General features: G+C 41.8%; 1 protein-coding gene and 1 long non-coding RNA gene across 5 annotated transcripts in view; one reads left to right on the forward strand and one right to left on the reverse strand.

Annotated features, from left to right (window-relative positions):
* Positions 1-20,978, reverse strand: part of ctbp2a (C-terminal binding protein 2a) — a 77,188-nt gene that overhangs the window by 55,857 nt on the left and 353 nt on the right. The window lies entirely within an intron of this gene.
* Positions 1-20,978, forward strand: part of LOC127537589 (uncharacterized) — a 59,478-nt gene that overhangs the window by 26,994 nt on the left and 11,506 nt on the right. The window lies entirely within an intron of this gene.

A 20,978-nucleotide genomic window follows, 5' to 3' on the forward strand; every position in this document is an offset into this window, starting at 1 on the left:
CTTTCTTTAACCCGAGCACAACTTCGACTTGCTTCACCAGTCAGCCGTGCTTCAGCTTCCCTCCTCCACAAAGGTATGCCTTTTCTGCCAAAGAGCTGAAGACCCACATGTGGGAGTCAGAGGAGAAGTAATTGAGCAAGAGGGAAAGCAGGAAACAGTCACTCAGAGGCGGGGGAGTCGCACCGCCTTGTCTATGAATAGACTGCAGGAGACATGCATGGGCATCTCTGGCTCTGTGCTGCATGAGCAGTAACCCTATAGGTCACAAGTGAATCCACTGGCCGTTTATTACCAACTCTACTGGTGCAGAATTCACTTTACAGACGGCTGCTTCAGTGGACAGTAATGCCCGACCTCACCAGGGAAACGGCAGTACTGGTTGACTGTTTGAAGGAGGTTAAAGCAGCTGATTTGCCGTCATGTGAATGAGTCACCCCTTTTCAAGCTGCCAATCAGACATTAGACATGGACTCCCCAGATAGCAAACTATGGGTGAATCAACGTTGAATCTATGTTGAGACCTAATGTAGAAATTATACAGAAAGCGCAAGGTTGATAAAATGTTGAGTCAACGTTTGCTTACATAGATTACATGTTTGCAAACATAGATTCAACATTAATTAAACATTGACCTGTCAAACATTTTAATTAAACCAAAATACAATGTAGATTCAACGGTATCTTTTAAACACAAACTTCAATGTTGACAAAATATTGTTGAATCAACGTTGATCCAACCATCAGTCTTCAACCGTAGCCACAATTCAACCTTCTTAACCCTAATTCAACATTGATTTAACATCTTTTGCTATCTGGGTAAAGTGTGATTTATGGTTGAAAAGCAAACGTTGACTCAACATTTCATCAACCTTGCGCTTTCTGTATAATTTTGACGTTAGGTCTCAACATAGATTCAACATTGATTCACCCATAGTTTGCTATCTGGGTCATCACCCTGGTAACCATGAACATGGATGAGAAGCTTGGTGCTGATGGGATGTTTGCCTTCTAACATGTGACTATCCATCAATCCATCCATTCATTATCTATACACCCCTTAAACCTCATGAGACTTGCGGGGAGACTGGAGTTTATCCCAGCTGACTGAAGGCGAGGTGGGTAACCCTGGGCAGGTCATCAGGTCACCACCAAAGGGCTACACTTATGGCATTTTTCCACTAGCACCTACTCAGCTAGGCTCTCCTCAGTTTGTGAGGTTTTCCATTAGGGCGTAGTACCTGGTACCAGGTAATATTTTAGTACCTACTCGGGTGGGGTTTCAAGCGAGCCGAGTCGAGCTGATAATGTGACGTCTACAGAGTGCAGGCCACTGGTTGGACAGGGAGTGATGACACACAAGAGCGACTCCTTCACGAAACCCAAACCCGCCATTTTTTTTAAAGAGTTGGCAACAGTGACATTGCTTTCTCTGACTCTCTTCTTTTACTTTGAATCTGACAAAAAGCCATAGACCGAGCAGCAGGTATTCCATCGTCTCAAAGTCTTCCATTACTGTGCTGTGTTTGTGTCGGACACAAATGACGTTAAGGGATGTGCTATGACGACACCACCCATGATGAGGTGGTACTCAATTGTAATGGAAGCCGGAGAACCCTGAGAAAACCCATGCTGCATACAGAGAACATGCAAACTCAACGTAAAAATACCCCAGGCGCCCTAACCGGGCTGCAAACCGAGGCAATGGTGCTGACCACCATGCCACCTTGCAGCCCTGGTTAACATTGTAAAACCAAATAATTGAACCCAAACCATAATCTTTTCCTTGATTTATCCAAGAAGTTTGGGTGGCTAAACTTCAAACAGCGATTATATGCTAAATTATATGCTAAAACGATAAAACAACTTTTAAAAAATGAACAGTAAGTCGACTATATGTGTATGTAATGACCACACAGGATGCAAACTTTGCTCTTTATGCAACATCTCTGCCTCCTGCAAATGCAAACTTGTCGTTCTTTATACTCATTTCTCATTTGCAAACGCTGATAGATATACATAGTTTGCTTTCATGTTTGTGATTTTGGGACTCACTGACAGTTGACCTATTCTGTCATTTAGGTATGAGGATGTGTCGTAACACAGGCTGCTCTAATCCTGCACATTCCAGCTAAACCACTTGACATCATATGCAGTAATAGATGGTGGTTATACATTATGAGAATGAGGATAAAACGATATTATCACAATAAAATACTGTGCAAATAGCGTTCTGAAGTCTTCAATTTTTGCAGAAACCGCCAGTAAGATGAGATGATTTAGCACATTTTTAAATTAAATGTTTCAATGGAAAGCAACACTTAGCTGAAGAGGAAAGTGATGATAGGATCAGAACGTTACTGACTGTCCAGACTAACAAGACTTAAAGCAAAGTTTATGACTATTGTATGATAAAATGCATCAAGGTGGGACATCGTGCATCATTTTGACAGTTTTTGCTTAACTGGAATGATACATAGGATGATATTGATCTTTTCACTATAATAAGATGTTCAGACACAACGTAGTAGTTCATAATATTTATTTTCAGTGAATTTACTGAATTTTAAAAAATCATTTTGCGAAATAGAACCTTAAATAAGTACCCTATTTTGGATTTATCACTTATTAGTAATCTAACTGTGCACCTATAAACCCTCTACAGCTATCATTTACACCTTACACTCATCTGAAATGTGACATTTCTATCCTCACATCTCAAATGACAGAATGGGAAACCATGCAGGCTTAGAAGAATGGCCTGCTCAGCAGTTTAGAAGCCACATTTTTTTTACCAAAAACCCAAAGCTGTGGCATACGTGACTTCATTTCCATAAATTAAAGCCAGAGATTTGACTCATGTAAGAAAGAGATCCACTCAATTTCCAGAGTGCAACGAAAAAAAGAAAAAAATTGACTCCGCTAAGCAGGTTGAAAAGTCAACAACAACTTTGAGCAGAGCTCTCAGCCAGAGGAGCGCCGGAGAGGAAGTACAGTTATCCTGCAACCCTGAGCACCGTCACCGCTGGATTGTTACTTGACTAAGTGCTGTTATGTAACTTAACAATAAGGGGATTGACCTGAGAGAAAGTACGTGCTCAGAGCTGGAGGAGAGAGGAAAAGAAAGAGGAGAAAGTCGCACACATACACACACATAACACACATGCTAATGACAGAAGTACACAACTCCTGGGACTGTCTGGCTCAGCGTGGAGGGAGCTCAACACGCAGCGTTGTGCTAGTTGTGGTTGGGTAGTCATGTTCACAAGTTCCCTGACAAGTCTGTGAATGTTACTGAGTTAGAGTGTGACCAAAGTAAATGTCGCCCGATCTGACGGAGTGATGCAAACCTCACAATATTCTTGGTAACACAACTTTTTTTCCTTTTGTCTTTGACAGACCAGGATTTCGACTGAGAAAAAACATGTATTATAAAGTTCAAACTTTTCTGAGCTCCAGTGTGATTTATGACTACAACGTCTGACATTCAGTACACACCGTTTCTGCGATGTAGCCAGCCTGCAAATGCTACTTTTGTAATTACATCTTGCCTTTCTACTTGGATGCATTTCATGCGCCGCTGGACTCTCTGCTGTGCAACCTGGAGCGTGCCATTATGCCTGAACGAGACCATTTTCAAGGTACTTATACTGTGTATCGAAGAGAACACCCTATATGTTCATCAGTTTTTCCCTGCAGTATCCCGGCTGTTCCTGCACCACGTACCAGCCAAGTTAGTGTCTGAATCTGTAACAGGCTTTCAATGTCACTTTAAAGGTGTCTGCACACAAGAGCAAAAAATCTGACTGCACAAAAAGTTCATCTTATAAGCTTGAATCCCTAAACACGCAAACCTAACATGCACATCCTAAAAGTGACAGCTGTAGTGTCACATTGTGGGATTTCTGGGCAGTTTAACTTGCCAGGACCTCAGCCTGTTTTCTCACAGTTGCATGTTTGGGCTGCTGAAGTGTGAAGTTGCCCTGTAAAGATTTCACTTAGATGTCAGTTTCAACAAATAATTTAAATGCCACTGGCGTGAGAGACCTCAAGAAGAGCTCTCTTTATGCACTTTAACTGAGGAGAAAATGGAGGCGCAGAGTTGAAAGTGGTTCAAGGTGAAGAGCTTTTTAACAGCTGTGAAATGTGTACTGCAGCTCATCTACCATGTCAGACACAGAAAAAATCTTCATCAAAATGCCTCACCAACAGTTACAGTGCATTGTTGCAGCTGTTGCATCACTTAGATAGGTTATGAATTCTCACAGAGCCTCTCTATCTGACACCTTGTACGTCAAGAAATTTCACAAGCAGATAGAGCCGCTTTCTCACTTAAGACAACTAGCTCTCTTTCAGCTCTTTATTTTACATCTTTTTCACTTGCCTTCATTCATTTGTGGGCCTTTTGCGAAGCAGAGTGCATAAGGAGGCAGCCAGGGAGATCGTTAAAAAACACATGGATGGAAGAAAAAGTGAAAACTCCTTTTCTGACGGAGGACATCTCTCAAAGAAGCCCTCACACCATACAAAGAAACCTGTGGGTTCACAACAACACGTGCTCACCTTCAATATCTGTAAAGGATCTTACTACAAGGGAGAGTTCTCATCTTGAAAAAAAAAAAGAACTTCTTGCCTTTTCTTTTTTTAGATCATCAACCGAGCTTCCACTTCCTTTGACCTCGATGAACTAGTTCAACTATGTGAACTCGATGACGAACTGCCTCACACATACACAAAAAAAGGAACTGAGCTGCACAAGTCCTGGTTTATAGTGAAAGACTCACATGAGCTGAAGGGAAACCTGCTGGCCTTTAGATAAATCTTTAAAAAGCCGTTTTAACTTGTAAGGCTTAAGAAAAAATATTCTGATTTTTTTCCTCTGGAAATAATTTAAAAATCTTTCAGTTTGCTTCTTTTCATCTCTTTATCTCTATCTCTCTTTTTAAATGCCGTCGTGTCTCTACATGTGCCAGCTACTAGACTTCTCACATCAAATCTGACATTTGGGAAAAATGCCTATTGAGTTTCTTGCTTGAGTTAGAACCACATGCCTGTATGAAGTCACAACCTGCAGTCATTTAGCAAGAAGAACCGTCTTCTTGCTAACCGTCATATTGTATAAGTTAACACTTTATACAATACCTCCTATACAAAAACATGCTTCAACACTCCCATCTTTAGAGTTTAAACATCCCTCTAACCCTCTAAACTTCCCAGAAATTTTGAAAGGGATGCTACCTTTAAAAAAAAAAAAAATCACGTTTAGAAATGTGAAAAAAAACGCTCATCTGTGACACACCATTTCAGAAAACTTAACCAAATCTAAGCTTAAAATTGTGATCACAAACAATCTCCTTCTGTCTCCTTTAAAAAATAGCCAAAAATAAACTGATTGAAGTAACAAGATTCAGTAGAAAGACTCAACATTCTGTAGTCCTTGGAACAAATGTAAAGCCATTTGTGACTGAGATGCAACCAATAGAAACATGACTACAACTTAAGGACATTTTGGCTGAACTGGCTGGAACTGCAGGCAGTGTTTGGGTCGCTATACAACTGAGGAGTGCTGTAGTCTACGTGATACGCAGGTATACGCCGTATACTCACTAGAAAAGGTCCCGAATTTCCGTATACCCACTTAAAAATGCGCAAAGATACGTAAACCCAGGGGTGTAAACACGCAGGTATACGCCTTATACTCACTAGAAAAGGTCCCGAATTTTCATATAACCACTTAAAAATGTGCAAACATATGCATCAGTATGTTTTTTTGACATAACGTTCACTTTCCCGTTCATAAATTCGTCTTCTCTGTGTCAGGAAGCGGTGAAGCTGTGTGGGACGGGGGAAGGTGTCTGGCTGAGAACAGGGCTCACTAAAGGCCGACCGCGGTCCGTATCCGGAACCAGAAATCACTTTCAACTAAGTTACCCATTACAAAAACACCTCTCAAGGAAGTGTGTTAATTCCAGATCACATGACCTGCTCCACATGATGTCATTTCCTCCTGAAGAAAAGACTGACAAGACTCCAAGGCTTTCTTAGTTAGTTAATATAAAGTAGTGTGTGACTCAAGTGTGGATTTATCAGCAGGTTTACGACAACATCTTTAGAAATAACTTTCAATTTCATTTGTATATATAAAATTTAGAAGAATCTTTCTGTAAAAATGAAAAGTGTCTTTGGTTATAGATGGCCATGTTGATTTTAGGCCTGAAAACAGCGAAAATGTCAACTATGATACAAAAAGTTCTGCAAAGACACTTCAAAGATTTGACGAGAATGTAAACTAATCAAAAAATGTACATATATTGCACATGTTGATTTCACATTTTTAAAAACTGTATAAAATAAACAAAGAAATTCAACTTGGTTTTTCCTATTTTTCTTCTTTTCTCTATTTCAACAGAGAAAATCTCTGTTTCAACAGAGGTGTAGGGTTTTTTATTCACAGAAAAATGAGCCCACAGTGAGCAAAAAATGTGACAGGCAGAGAGTGCTCAGTGTTTAGAAGGATAATTAGTGGGTTTTTGAGAAGGTAATAGGTGCATGTTTTACTGTTGGACAGAACTCAGCTTCAGTTGATGTTCTGTCAGTTTTAGCTTTTATGCTAAGCTAAGCTAAATGTCTAAAGGCCGTAGCTCCGTATGTCCAGAAATGACATGAGAGTGGTTTCGACATTCTCAAGAAAGTGAATAACCGTATTTCCCACTTTACCATCGGAGGTGCCACTTCAGAACAGCAGCTGCTTTAAATTCCATTAATGCAGCATGTCAGTGGGCTGGGATACCCTACAGTTAACATTTTGAGGAAGAATTGTGTAGCAGCTAGCTAAAGTGACTGGTTAAGAGTCTATGATTTATGCCCCCAGAAGTGCAAGGTAGCAGAAAAAGAAGCGGTAGAGAGGGTAGTTAAGGTTTCTCTTCTCTCATTAATCGGATAGTTGAGGCTCTGAGGGCCACGTAAAGCTGTCACTCAGACCGCTGATTTACACCTTCCTCCTCCCTGCCAGCCTCCTTCTTCCTCCCCGTCTAAATACACCAGTTACTGACAATTACAGCTCTCCTCTGTCCTCTAACTCTCCATCATCATCATGATCCCCTGAGTCTGTCAGTCCATCTGGGCCTCTCTATGTATCCTTTTACCTCCTTTTGCATGTCCTGTCAGCCTCTGGCAGACAGCGTCTTTTTCATCCCCATTTCTCCTTTACAGCGCCTTTTTCTCTGAACCATTTTTCCCCATCTTTCCCTCTCCCTCCCTGCCTCCTCCCTCCTCCTCCTCCTCCTCCTCCTCTCACATTCTCTCCATCTTTCTCTCCTCTCAGCTCTAAATGAAATGAGACTGCAGCAGTACTAACTGCTGACTTGGGCTAATGCACAATTTTGTAATAATGCCTATTCGTTTAAGTCACCCAGGAAACACATAATGGTGACATTATTGTGCACAGTAGCCTGTTAGCCTAACCCATTGAGGCTTTCGGCACAGCCTGCATTCCTCCTCTCTCCAGCTCTTTACATCTAATGAACTAAAACAAGGTCTGGCATAAAATCTCCACTGTCATAATTGGCAATTTATATTTTTCTGAGCACCGCTACGCAGCACGGACCACTGACGAGTCAGAACAAGGACTGTAAACATGCCTCTAAATATAATGCTTCTTCTCCTTTATCTGACAGGCTCGATGCTGTAAACAACTCAACTTGTGAAGCACACATACATGTAAAAGCAATGCACGCACACAAGTCAGCAATCACACCAAAGCCTCTGGTAAATCTGACGGGTGAAAGGTTGTGTCCGATGCTTTTACTGTGGTAGTAAATCTTTCCAGTCCGCTTTACTGTTGACATTCAACATGACAACGGTGACCTCAGACCTGTTTCTGCACTGAGAGATGAACTATTCCCATGTACTAATCTGACATGTATGAGCAAAACACTTGAGATTTGGGCCTTTGCAAGTCATTCTGAGACTAACGAACAAGATCAAACCCCCTGCTGATGCTAGACACGAAAATGAAAGCAAATGAACACCTTATGATGCTAAGTAGGATGCACACCAGGTTGGTGGTTAACTGATGTGTTGTCATGGATGCTGCATGAAAGCAAACATTCGGTGACACCCAACTGTGTCTTTTGTTGAAATCATTTTCAGAGTTAAAGGCATTATGGAGGATGTTTTTGTTGTTTAATTTGTCTGATTCACATAAAATGAATATACTGACCTTTAGTGGACTTGTATGTATGGTCTCTAAAAGAATTTAAAAAAAAAATAACTGTGGACATGGCAGGACCTGAAAAACATCAGCCAATCAACGCGCTCGGACCGAGGCGTTTGCTTTGCTCCCTTTCCTGTCAATCAAAAATCTTCCGGCTCAGGCCTAGTTACGTAGATTACGTACGCCTTGGACTTACGTGTTTTCTGTATGTGTTGCTTTGGTATAGCTTCGTAGTTAGCTGGCGACTTGTTTTGCTCATCTTTTTTTACATAATGGCAGATAAAGATCCAGGGGGACCCAGCCGTAAAAGCAAGGCATTTTTTGAGGTTAGAGAAAATAAAAGACAACTGGATCGCGAGAATGCAAAAACAAAAGTGATTATTGGCGAGTCATTTGGGCGATGGCGTCAGCTCAAGCAACAAATGGACCTAAAGACAGATGCCTTGGTTGCTAAATTCCTTCTGGACAGGTAAAATGTATTATTGTATTATACTGCGGCTGTAGGCAACTTCACGAGTCCTACGCAAGTTTCTGGAGGGGGGCGTTTCTTCGTAAATGTTAAGAGAGGGGAGGTTAGAGGGGGGTGAGGGAGAGGTATGTGTGCATGCTACGTTCAAAGTTGTAGGAAATTAAATCTCCTCTAATGCCTTTAAGTGATTTTTCAACTCAAAACCCATGTACCGTACTTTCACATAGCCTGTGTGTTTTAGTAGAAATGACTACAAATTATAGTGTATTTTCCCAATTGATCAACTGAACTCAAGTGTGGACATGATTGAGGGACTTTTGACATTTTCACAATGTTCTGACATTTTACAGACTAAATGATTGCTCAAGTAATCAAGAAAACAACTGACTGACTAATTGTTACCAAAAATAATAGTTTGCTAGAGTCCTGCTACTATTTAATCCGTCTTCTGGCTGTGAATAATCAAGAATGCAACGTTATACTCGACATAAAGAACATACTGTACATTTACACAAATCATTTGATTAATACGGTAACAAGCACAAATGAGTTTTACCACATGAGTGCAGGCCCTGATCACAGTGAAAAACAGTAGCATGCTGTGCATATGCTTTACGACAGACCACACAGAAACTATCCCCTGTAATATCAATATGCAGTCCCTCTTTTGCCTTCATAAAATGGGGCTGAGGTGCTGTCTGGACTAGTAATTCTCATCGTTAGTTATTTTTTGCATGCTGTTTGTGACAGCAGAGAAGAGAAATAAACACACATCCTGCAGTGAAGCCCTGCAAAATTTGCAGTCAGACTGCAAAACTGTCCTATCAGTGAATTACGTGTCAATTCACAGACTTTGTGCTTACAACCCAACAATTTTTTCCTGAGTCTGGACCGAATGTGAAAGCAATCTCAGACACACATAACAGGAACTCTCCTAACCTATAATGCGGCTGGATTGTTTTATTAGTGAGCAACACCGGGAAGCAGAGCGTCTGATTCCATGGCTTCCTCAAAAGGACAAAAAAAGCCTCGGCCAGCACAAACCAGGTTTTCCTCATAATTATGTGTGTACTGACTTTTGTTCATATATGAAAGAACAAGTCATTCCAGTGAAGCTGTAATCAGATGGTGTCTTCACCGTGTCACCTTGTCCCTCTCAGCTCTTTAGCACATCTCCATTCTTCAGCTAACAGCTCATTAACACAAAGCCGGAGCAGAAACAGACACCTTATCAATTAGCACAAGTCTAAACAATTTAGTTCCATTTACTGATTTATTTCTTACACCTCTCCTGAGCGAAGCCATTTAACTGTAACTTAAAAAGCCCAGAGGAAAGACCAAAGATGAGCGACAAAAATGCAATTATATTTTAGGACTATAGAATAATTATACATCAGGGAAATGGTCCATCATATCCTTCTTTCAAAAAAGGAGTGAAAATGAATCTTGGAACACTGCCAATCTCTTTAAAAGTCCTTCAACCAAAGGCTGAGTGAGGATTGAAGATGCCAAACTCCCATTTCAGAAGTAAATTTAGGATTCTCAAAGAACAACCAAGCATGACTAACGAGGAGAGACTATAAAAACGACTGCTTCTGGGTCTAAAGGTTCCTGAAGGGAAACGCAGGAGGGATAGGAAGACAGATACCCACGAATACCTTCTTTTCCATGTCACTGTGATCACAACATTACAGGGAAAATTGAATACATAATTACAGATTTTTTCCATGAAATCCCCTCAGAATAGTTTTAGTCTAATGAGATACACTCATACATATTTGTGTGTTGAGGCTGGCCGGTGCCACTTTTAATTGTCGAACTTGATGATCTGTCTTTTTCTACCAATTAACTTCTGAGCACCTGATGCATATGCAACAAATGTAAAAGCAATTAATCTGCAAATTAACTGAAGAGACGAGTTGACAATGTGAGTGCACATTTACAACAAGCTCTGATTTCCAATTTCCTATTTCTAGGGGAAGCAGGCCATGACACCAAAATGTAATCCTCACTGGAAGAGCTTCCTGACCTCTTGTTCAAGCACTCCTTATCAAGCTCTTGTAACGACACATCTGATCTTTCGAAAGCACATAAACACATTTCAACACTAAATTTTCACGTTCGAATGTTTCATGTGGCACATCAGAGTTCAAAATACAACAGATTTTCTAATCATGTAAACCAAATCGAAGATAGCTTGTACTTGTGCAATGAAACAGGATTATTTAACTGTTTGCACTTTTTCATAATGAAGATCCACCTTTTTAAACAGTGCATTAGTTTTAAAACATGTTCAGTACTTTGTTAGAGACTTTACATAAATCATAGGAAGACGACTTTCAACTGTCGATGCTGCATTATTTATTCAGACAAAAGCATTTTTCTCTTGAATCTTTTAGGAGTTTGCAAATGTTCTGCTCCTTAGTTCCCGCTAAAGTAAGTAAACGCTGCTGTACCGAGCATTTTAAACAAGACATGTAATATTGCAAGCGTTGTTTTTTTTTTTTACATGTGCAATGCATAATGAAGCACAAAATAACAGCCCAATTTTTGTAATTAGAAGACTCCGTGGTCACCTGGAGGAGTCTTTTCTTTTTCACTTTTGGTGCAAATACTAAAACAACGAATGTCTTGCTCATCTGCTGGTGAGACAATTCATACCACCATCTTCCACTCCTGCCTCAATATGCGGACTTTATGACTCTTTGAAACCAGAAATCTCTCCTACTACTTCACAGGTATGAAAATCCACTTTTTCATAATGAAATTAAGTTTCTTTCAAAGCATAATTGCAACTTAGTTGTACAGGAATGTAATTTTGTAGAGACAGGGCTGGACATGGGGGAGTAACCGTGGTCCGATTGCAAAAAAAAAACAGTTGAACCAGGTACAGAGGTAACATGCCCGATACCACAAGTCCAAAACGTCTTGTCAGGTTCTTTATTACAGCAAACTACATGTAAGGTAACTAGACAGTAAGTTAGGAAAGTAACTGGGGAATAAATGAGGTTAAGGAAAGGCCAAGCTGGCCCCAGAGGCCAACTCGCCGTGAGCTAAATGCCACTGACCTAGATTAATACCAACCACAGCAGCACCAGGACTATTAAACACACCCCGGTTTCCTGTATCCTGCCTTTCTGTCTGTGTGTGAAATGATTCCATCTGTCAGTCTCAGCTGGGCTGTGAGAACGCCACTCAACGCTGCTGCCCACTCACACACACACATATATGCAGACGGACACCAAAAAACACAGACGTGTCGGCTGGGAACCGGGGCCAAGGTGGGTGTCTGGCTGCATCCTGCCTCCTGGGAGGGGGTATGAGGAGCTCTGCCCAGGATGAAAGGCTTGAAGACGGGGAGCGAGGCACGAGATAGCGACTGTGGCCATGATGGCATGCAGCAAGCCGTCGCACAAAGCGGTCTTTATGATTTCTGCTGTGACCACTAACTGCACGGAGAATTTTGTGTCACTGCAAACTGCAAAGACGTCTTTTCAAAGACACCAAGTTTTGTCTCTCAGTTCATTTCACCTCTAATTAGTAGCATGCTTGAGATATTTTCAGCCTCCTTGACTTAATAGCTGAATTGACAGTGTCAGTTTAATATTAATATTGAATAAATAGTTGAATTAATAGCTTGCTAATAAGGTTCATTTATAACTGTATGCTCGTGTTCTCTCTTTCCCAGTATGCAGGTACGTGTGCGTTAGCCTGCTTTTATGTATATGAAAGCATGTATCAGTCAGGTTTATTACACTGGCATGCTTCCCGTCCAAGGACAGCAGCTGGTATTCAATAGATACCAAACAGCCAGCAAAGAAGAGCCAGCACACCCCTCAGCCACCTGTGAATAAGAGCACACAGAGATGAAACCGAGGAAGAAAAATAGATAATACAAGGGCAAAGACGGATTAGAAGGAACGGCTGATATTCAGAGGAAGGCAGGGGAAAGAGAGAAAGAAAGTAAAGAAGGTCAAGGATGAGGTTCAACCAAAGGAGGAAAGACATGGACAAGTGGGCGAAAAGTGAAACAAAAAAAAACAACTGTGTTCTTCGACTTATTTGAAATATGTCTGGAGCTCAAGATTTTCCTTGAGGCTGAAAAGACCGGAAAATGTATAACCTTCATTCAAGTTTATCATCATTTCAACTTTCTGTATAGTGGCATTTTAAACATTTTTTAGAACACAGACCAGATAAAAAGAGAAAAATGCTTTTTAAAACCTAAACCGAAAAGAGGTGACCTGTTCAGGGCACATTTCACAGAGACACGGACGTCACTGGTTCGATTCCCAGCTGGGTGGACCATTTGCTGCATGTCATTCCCCTGCTTTATTTCCTCCATTTCTGTCTTTCTTCACTGCAACTGTCAAATAAAGACTTAAAATGTCCAAAAAATGTGTAGTATTAACAATTACAAGATGAAGTGACTGGTGCTTTATGCTGGATTTCCTTTGGTATGTCAATTTTACAACAAAAAAAGCATCTTTCCGGCAGTGCTGCATTGTCTCAACAGAATAATGCAACTTCTCTCTTTCTTCATATTCAAATTTGGCTATGCTGCTATTTTAAACAGCGAGTTCAGTACAGCGGTAGGTAAAACGCAGACCTAATGCATCAGCAAAATCGCTGGCAAGGCAACGCCAATGAACTGTAGCTCTGCTATTGTATTAATGCACTCCACTGTCTCCTGATGGCACAAAACTTAATTACTGGAAAAGTGTTCACCAGCTAAAAAGATGTTGGGAGCTCGATAAAGAAGAAGTAGCATGTGCTTTTAGACTGAGAACCAAATCCTGCTCAGTAAATGTCATGATTTTTATTACACGGTTATGTCTCTGCCTGGTAATGCAGATGTGCAGTATAAAGAATGAAAATGTGTTGAAAAATCGCAGCATAAATGTCGATAATGCCTTTAAAATCACGTTTGTTAAGCTGCCTTAGAACCCCAGCGACACTTATTTCCAACCTCACACAGAGTCCCGAGGGGAGAACTCACAGAGGACTGAGTAGGAGGGACTAAGAGTCTGTGGCTTCTCTGGGTGCTCGGTGAAACATTAACCCACAGTAAATCCTTTTTGTTCAGGACCAGGAATCAAACATCTCTATACGGGTGAAAATCAAACATGCCTTTGTGCGAACAATCTGACGAGTTGAACAGCCAACCATCCCACTGAGCTTCTCAGCAGCAGAGAATCAAAGAATTAGCCTCGGGCTCGCCAAACATTGGCAATATCCATATTCATAATGGAGATAGCTAAAGTGATAAAACTCACAAAACATCACTCAGCTCAGACACTCACTTTGTCAACACTGCCATAACTGCGAGCAACGAGTAGATAATATGCCGCTTTTCACCACAGATGAGTGATGAGGAGCAGGATGACAGTGTTCCCTGTTTAGCTCTCCGTGCAGCAACAAGTAGATAACTGCATTTGTGTGACATTGTGAGAGCATGTGTGTGTGTGTGTGTGTGCGTGCGTGTATTAGTGCTGATGCTCTGCAGTAGCGACCATGCTGATGTCCAGCGCTGCTCATTTAAATCAAGGAGAAGTGGAGCCTCTCACTTAACAGTGTGGTTTAGGAGTCAAATGGTTTCATGGACATCTGCCAGATTCTCCTATTTGGACTCCTGCCAGTATTTATGCAGGCAAAGAGGCTGTGAGATGCCTGAAAGTGTGGTATGTAGACAGTTTTAACCTGGACTGGAAGGATAAACCTGTGGCAATAATAATAAAAAAACTGGTTCACCCTGTTGGCCTAAGGTTCCAGCAGCATCAGCATTAAAACTGTGCAGGGAGGCAGAGTAAATGCACAAAAAGTTTAACATCTTGGTCAGCTTTGGCAAATTTTAAGATGCAAATTCATAATAGCAATCTTGACAATGCAAGTACGAAACAGAGGATGCAATCCACAGAAGCTCCACAAAAGATAAATGGCCTGCAGATAGCAGTCAGCCACTTATGTCTGTGTATCTTATCTTATTTATGTTAGCAGTTTGCTTATCAGTACAGTACAGTTTATGAAGTAGCTCTTGGAATTAAATGACAGACTTTCCAGAACTGAATATTTCATGACAGCATGCAAATACATTTTGCTGAGCCACTTCCTGGACTGACCAGGTGTTAATGTGAACATCATGACAACCAGAAATCAGCCTCATCTCAGCTACCAAAACCCACATTTCATCTCCCTCCCCAAGATTAATAAAAAGAATGGCAGCATAGCAATAAATTCAGCTTTAAAATTACATAATGTAACAATTGTGATAATTTTTTTACACAGAGCTTACCACATCCAAGTTAACTGTGGGGTAACGGGCTGAAATTCAATAGGAATTCCTACCTAAAGACATCATTGATTGTTCTGTGTCTGCACAACAGAAAACCTAGAGAGCAAGCAGGACTACAAGACCAAATACTCCACAAGCAGGTCAAAGTCCAGACAGATCCATGGCACTTGTGGCTGGCTGCTGCTGACAAAACAAGGACCCGGTGCCTCACTACAGGGCTGCCCAGCCAGAAGCCCAGGGGCCCTGTGTTAATACTGCGAGCCCAACTCTGCCACACAGCATCAGCAAGCTTGTAAAACAAGCTGTTACACTTTGTCTGCATCATAACCATTGTGATAATACACCACAGATGCCTGATTTTCAGAAACAGATTTCCCTGAGGGTTTTTTTTTCTGGGGATAAGCCTATTCTTTGAGCTTTTGTGTTGGCACGATCTCTATGCTGCCATAAAGAAAGAAAATGATCCTTTTTATATATAAAAAAGAAATAAAGCAAAACTTCAGACTCACCATAATCAGTTATTAAAACGAGCTGATGCGCCTTCCACTGCTATTAGACGCAGCACTCAAACAGTGTGCATGTATACTGAAAGTGTACATACTGCACTACTCCAGATTGAAACATCCTATTAGCCCGCACATTCACAGGGCCATTAGCATTTAAATATGCAGGAGCTGTACTCCTTTCAAAATGCCATTTTTACTCTGCTGCAAGGAGAGTTCTCCAGTTGTCATAAACAACTTTCTTTTTTTTTTTATTCAAGGACCTTTTCAAATGTCAGGGCCAATCAAACACAACACGACAGGTCTCTGGGTGGAAGAAAAAAAAATACAGCTCAGAGGGCAGAGAAGAAAAGCAGACTTATCATGCATATTCATGTGGTTGGAAGGTTCAATGACTGCTGTCTCTGAGAATTGTGAGCAGTGGCAAAACAGTTTGTGTGGTAAGAGACAGCTGAAAAAAGCAAGCTTTTAACTCTTTTCTCACCCTCACCATGTCCAAATGTCAGTGTCACCACAGTGGCCGAAGCATTGTGTGCCCATGAGTGGCTCCCAAAACTCCAACTCCATCCCTTTTTTTGCCCCCTTTCTCTCTGTCAGCAAATTTGGGCAGAAAAGTTTTCTGTGTGAAGTGGTGCTCAGCAGAATGGCAAACAAACAGAGCCATCTCTCCACTGGCCAGGGCCCACTTCAGCATTTTAGACATCTCTTTCAGTTTACAGCTTGCCTAACATCAGCAGGATGGATCCTCCTGACACAAGTCTATGTCAGCTGGACAGGAATGGGGTCTCTGGCGAGACACAATGGAACCCTTCCTCCTCCTCCTCCTCCTCCTCCTCATGCTACCTCCCTCCTGAGACGCTGAGGCAGGAGAGAGTGAGTAGGCAGGAAGGAACAAAAAAAAGAAGAGGAAATAAAACACAATACATGTGCCTGTACTTTCAGCCTGTGTGCATGATGTGTGTAATCATTTTGAGGAAACTTCACCATCTCGGACAGAGTGTGCTGAACACCCCACTGCTATATATTCCCTCTATCTGTTCCTGTCTTTCTCCCTCCTTCACGTCCGGCCTCTCTTCATTTGTCTCTGTCTTTTCTCCTTGGCTCCGGCATGGCACAGTCATCCAGGAGGACATTATTAGCTGTCAGCATTAACAACCAGCGTAGCAGCGACAACAGCAGCCGCAGCAGCAGTCTAGGTTTCATAACAATGCTCACAGAAAGCTTCTTCTCTACCCCAGCGAGTGGAGTAGGCAGTCAGGACAGCCTGCTGTGTGCAGATGGTGCTTTGTCTCTGCTAGTTCCTGCAAAAAAAAAAAAAAAGTGACACGCAACACAAACACACACATGTACATGCACACATAGTTGGAAGACGGTGCCACTATTCATTCCTAATCCTCTGTGGTTTGCATGAAAGTTAATGGCAGGTGTTTAAAGCTGCGGCGGTGCCAAGCGAAGGAGGGGAGGTAAGTGGGAGAAGATCAACTCTTTTTTTTTTTCTTTTTCTTTTTGTTCCTGCTGGCAAACACACACAGAGTTTTGTATGTTGGAAAGACAGTGTATTACATTACTGTTAGATCTCCAAACTATGCCCCTTCATCCATCCTCATCCTTCCCCCTCCTCGCTCCATCCATCTCTGGCGTAATGTCCGTGCATGCAGTTGAGAGCAATTAGGACTTCTATGGAGGAAAATAGCCAGTCATTAAGGAGGAGCAGGGAATCCACAGTGTGATGGTTTACACCAGGTGGGAGGCTATTAGACAGCCAAGTGGAGTGAGCAAACTCCCATGATCATAAATACAGGGAACAGTAAACATTCTCTACTGTTCCTCCACTGCAGCCAAGAGCTTTCCTCCAATCATATAATGAGTTAATAATTTAAAGAAATGCTCATTTTCGCACCCACAATGTACTGTGCCTTCTCTCACCATGGTCATTCTATCCTGGAAAGACCTACAGTGTACTTATCAATTATGTACAAATAACACAACATTTACTGTACTCATTGTTGTTCCATCTGAATAACGCCATATATAGTTGGCGTAATTGGTCAACGATCAGCTGACAGCAATTTTTGGTGCTTTACTCTGCTCATATTTCGTTGCAAACTGAATCTTCTTGTTGATGGTTACTGAGCTTGAAACTCCCTAGTATCTGCAAAATGATTAAATGATGCAATAAAAAGTATTTTTATCATTTAACGACAAGCCAAACATCATAAAATAATTAAAATCAAAGATTAATTTACATTTTCTACGCAACATACAAGACTCCAGCTGTGAAACACTCATAACCAAGCAGAACAATACACACATTAATGAAAATACAATACGAGCATTAGCGCAACGTATTCCGTTAATCACTTTGGATTTAACATGTTCCAACAATGTGCGGATATGATTCTGCAGTTTTATATTTCACTGTCTCAATTAAAAGCCCTACTGCTTTCAAATGCAGCAGCGGACTGTAATTTACTTGTTTTCTGGCCACTACGCCAGCTGAACTGGAAGTTAAATGCATTATCTGGAATTGGCAAAGCTTACAAACAAGCTTGTTGCGTGCCATTGTGGCAGGACAAAGCTTTAGTGGGAAAAAAAAATCAGCCACGAGAGTATGAAAAATGACTTGGCTGCACTTAAGAGCAAACAGCTGAGGATGTATTTATTCCGCCATACTGTATGCATCTTTATCAGCCGTGGCACAGCAGAGCACCCACATACGCACAAACACACCAAAAAAAATCAGAGCATCCGGTGTCTTTTCAAGCAAACAGGTCTTATCAGTGAGGAGAATCAGACACCTGCTGCTGTCTGCTGCAGTCCACTTCCACTCTCCCAAAACTGTCCTTGACAACCACAAACAAAACTCAGAAGCATCTGAGACTCAACAGGGCATGGCATAACAAGGGAGGAACAGGTGCTGAAAATTTGCAGAGTGCACCAATTACTCTGGAAAACACAGTCGAGTTTTTTTTAAAAATGTCTCTTCTTTTAGACAAAACTATCACCAGCCAGGATTAGGTACGCCGCAACAGTTGCTCGGAGAATAATAGAAGTACGACTGTCCCCCTCGTCATCGCTATGAAGCACACGGCCCTCAATTTGCAAAGTGCACCACATCACAGCGCAATCTTTGTTTCCAACTTCAAAGCCTTAATACAATCTGAGAATTAACTTTTAAGATGTCTGGAGATCTGTGCAGCAGAAATTCAGCAGGGCTTTAGGCAACAAAGAACAATGTGTTACCGCGAAACTGCGAGACTGTTAAACTGACTGGCTGCAGCTGAATGTTTTCTTCTTAACAAAACTCAAAGTAAAGCTAAGAATTACCCAGTAAAAGATGAATTGCAGTCATGTCAAAAGGACCTGCGGTATAAATCCAGAATCCTCCTCGGCTCTGTGATTTTGAAGTACGTCTGAATGACATGGGGCTCGACATTTTCAGCCTCTTGCAGATGGCATAGTGTAATTTCACACCCATTACCTCCTCTCCACGACGCATAGCAAAATCACATGACAGTAAAATCCTCTCAAACCAAACTATGGGAACTTTTAGAAGCCATTATGGGAATTCTCAGAAGAGTTCACAAGAGCTATTTCAGCAGCGTCCAAATTACTGTGTTAAATGGAGTATTAGGCTCTGAGAATATGATTAACCAATTGTAATTGCTTTGCTTCTGTGACTTCAAAACAGACAGTCAATGTCACGTTTTTTTTCTTCTTCTGTGCTGCTGCATTTCTAGCTCTACCTCTCTATTAAGCAAGCATGCCAATAATAAGGACATGGCAACAATGCAAAAAGGTACACTCGCTCAGCAAACACAACATGCGTCCTCCGTCCAAAGAAAAGCGTGTGCCAAATGAGAGCGTGGTGAGCAAAGTCAGAGGCAGCACCTGTGCTTTCAAAAAAACCAACATCTCTTCCTGCTTCAGTGCACTTGCTCCCCAGCTCGCCTCTCCGCCATCCAGCCTGGTATAATACAGTACGGCAGAGACACACAAATAAGTCCCTCCACAAGCATGTTGTACAGCAGATCAGCCATGTACAACAGTGCTCCCTACAAGCACAAATCATGTTTGTAATCACAGTACACTGACTCCACCAGTCACCGGGGACTATCTGTTGAGGCAAATGAGACTCCTGATTTCCAATACAAGCACACACACGCAGAGAGAGGGAAAGACACGTCAACACTGATAGCTACCATCAAGCACAGGCCCTGTGCATATAGATCATAAATATTAAAGCGATGATTTTGCATTTTCTTGGCATTTTCCTCCTCTGCGATAAATCAAAAGGCCTGATAGGGAGCTGCCATGTACATTGTGATGCTGCCTGTGATGCATTTGCCTTGAGAGGGGGGGCCGGCTTTCATATCTGAACACATGCAGGCCACAAAGACAGGAAAGGAAGTTCAACCCCCAGCGGAGTTGAAGGTGGCGGATGGAGGGGTGGGGGGTATGGGAGAGGCTACCAGAGGAGGGCGGTGCTGCAGGTGGGACTAAACGGGGGGGGGGGGGAAGGAAGTCCCAGTATCTGTACCAGTTATCATGAGCAAATGATTAATTTCTGAGGGTGAAGACATCCCATAATCTCTCATTCAAAGCAGACCTCCAGAGATGGTTAAATATTCTATTAAATGTGGCATTTCAAATGCAAACAGTGGGACCTTGAAGGGTGCAGGCCACGGCTTGCACATCAGTAACAAAGGCCTTTTCTCTGCGGGCAGGCTTCACTCTAAGTTCCCCTGCCTGTTGTGACAATGCCCAAGGGGGTAGAGCAGATGTCCGTTGCCAGCAGCACATCTGCATACAGCCTCTATCCCCACCCCTTCACTGGCCAGACAATGGAGCCGTCCTCCTCCTCCTCCACTTGAAGCTTTCTTCCACTAGAGCCTCCAAATGCAGTAAAAAAAAAAAAGAAAGAAAGAAAAGAAAGAAAAAAAGAAAGAGTAAGAGTGGAGAGTTGCCTTTTGAGAAACACTGCCCACTGTGCCTGTCATAACTGCAAAATGGAAGAATTACCCTCCTGTTTCAAAATGTGCAGCTTCTCACATGGATATCTGATTGTGCCACTAATTAAGGGCTCATTAATTAGTATGCCACAGATGACAAGTGAGGTCCACACTGGATTTGTTTGGTTTGTGCACATGCTGGCAAGAACAGCTGAAAAACACTCCAGCAGCAAAACTTTCCATGAAAAACTTTAAGTGCATGTTCATGTTTCCTAATGCATTTCAAAGAGAGTCCATCAACAGTGAGAACCAAAAATCCCTAATAATTGATCTTAATTGGATCTTTAATATGTCCACCATTACCTTCTAATTGCTCAGCTCATTAGGAACTTAATAAAGCCTATTCCCACATCACTATGAAGTGGAGTATCGGCTAATGTCTACTCCCACCCTCCCTTGTCCCTCCTTGCTGATGGCGCAGGGACACATGGACAGAGATGCGAGTCTAGCTCTGAAAACTACACCTCGGTGGAGCACACAGCGAAATATT

This window comes from Acanthochromis polyacanthus, chromosome 15 (genome assembly GCF_021347895.1).
Source record: "Acanthochromis polyacanthus isolate Apoly-LR-REF ecotype Palm Island chromosome 15, KAUST_Apoly_ChrSc, whole genome shotgun sequence".
NCBI classification, from domain to species: Eukaryota; Metazoa; Chordata; class Actinopteri; family Pomacentridae; genus Acanthochromis; species Acanthochromis polyacanthus.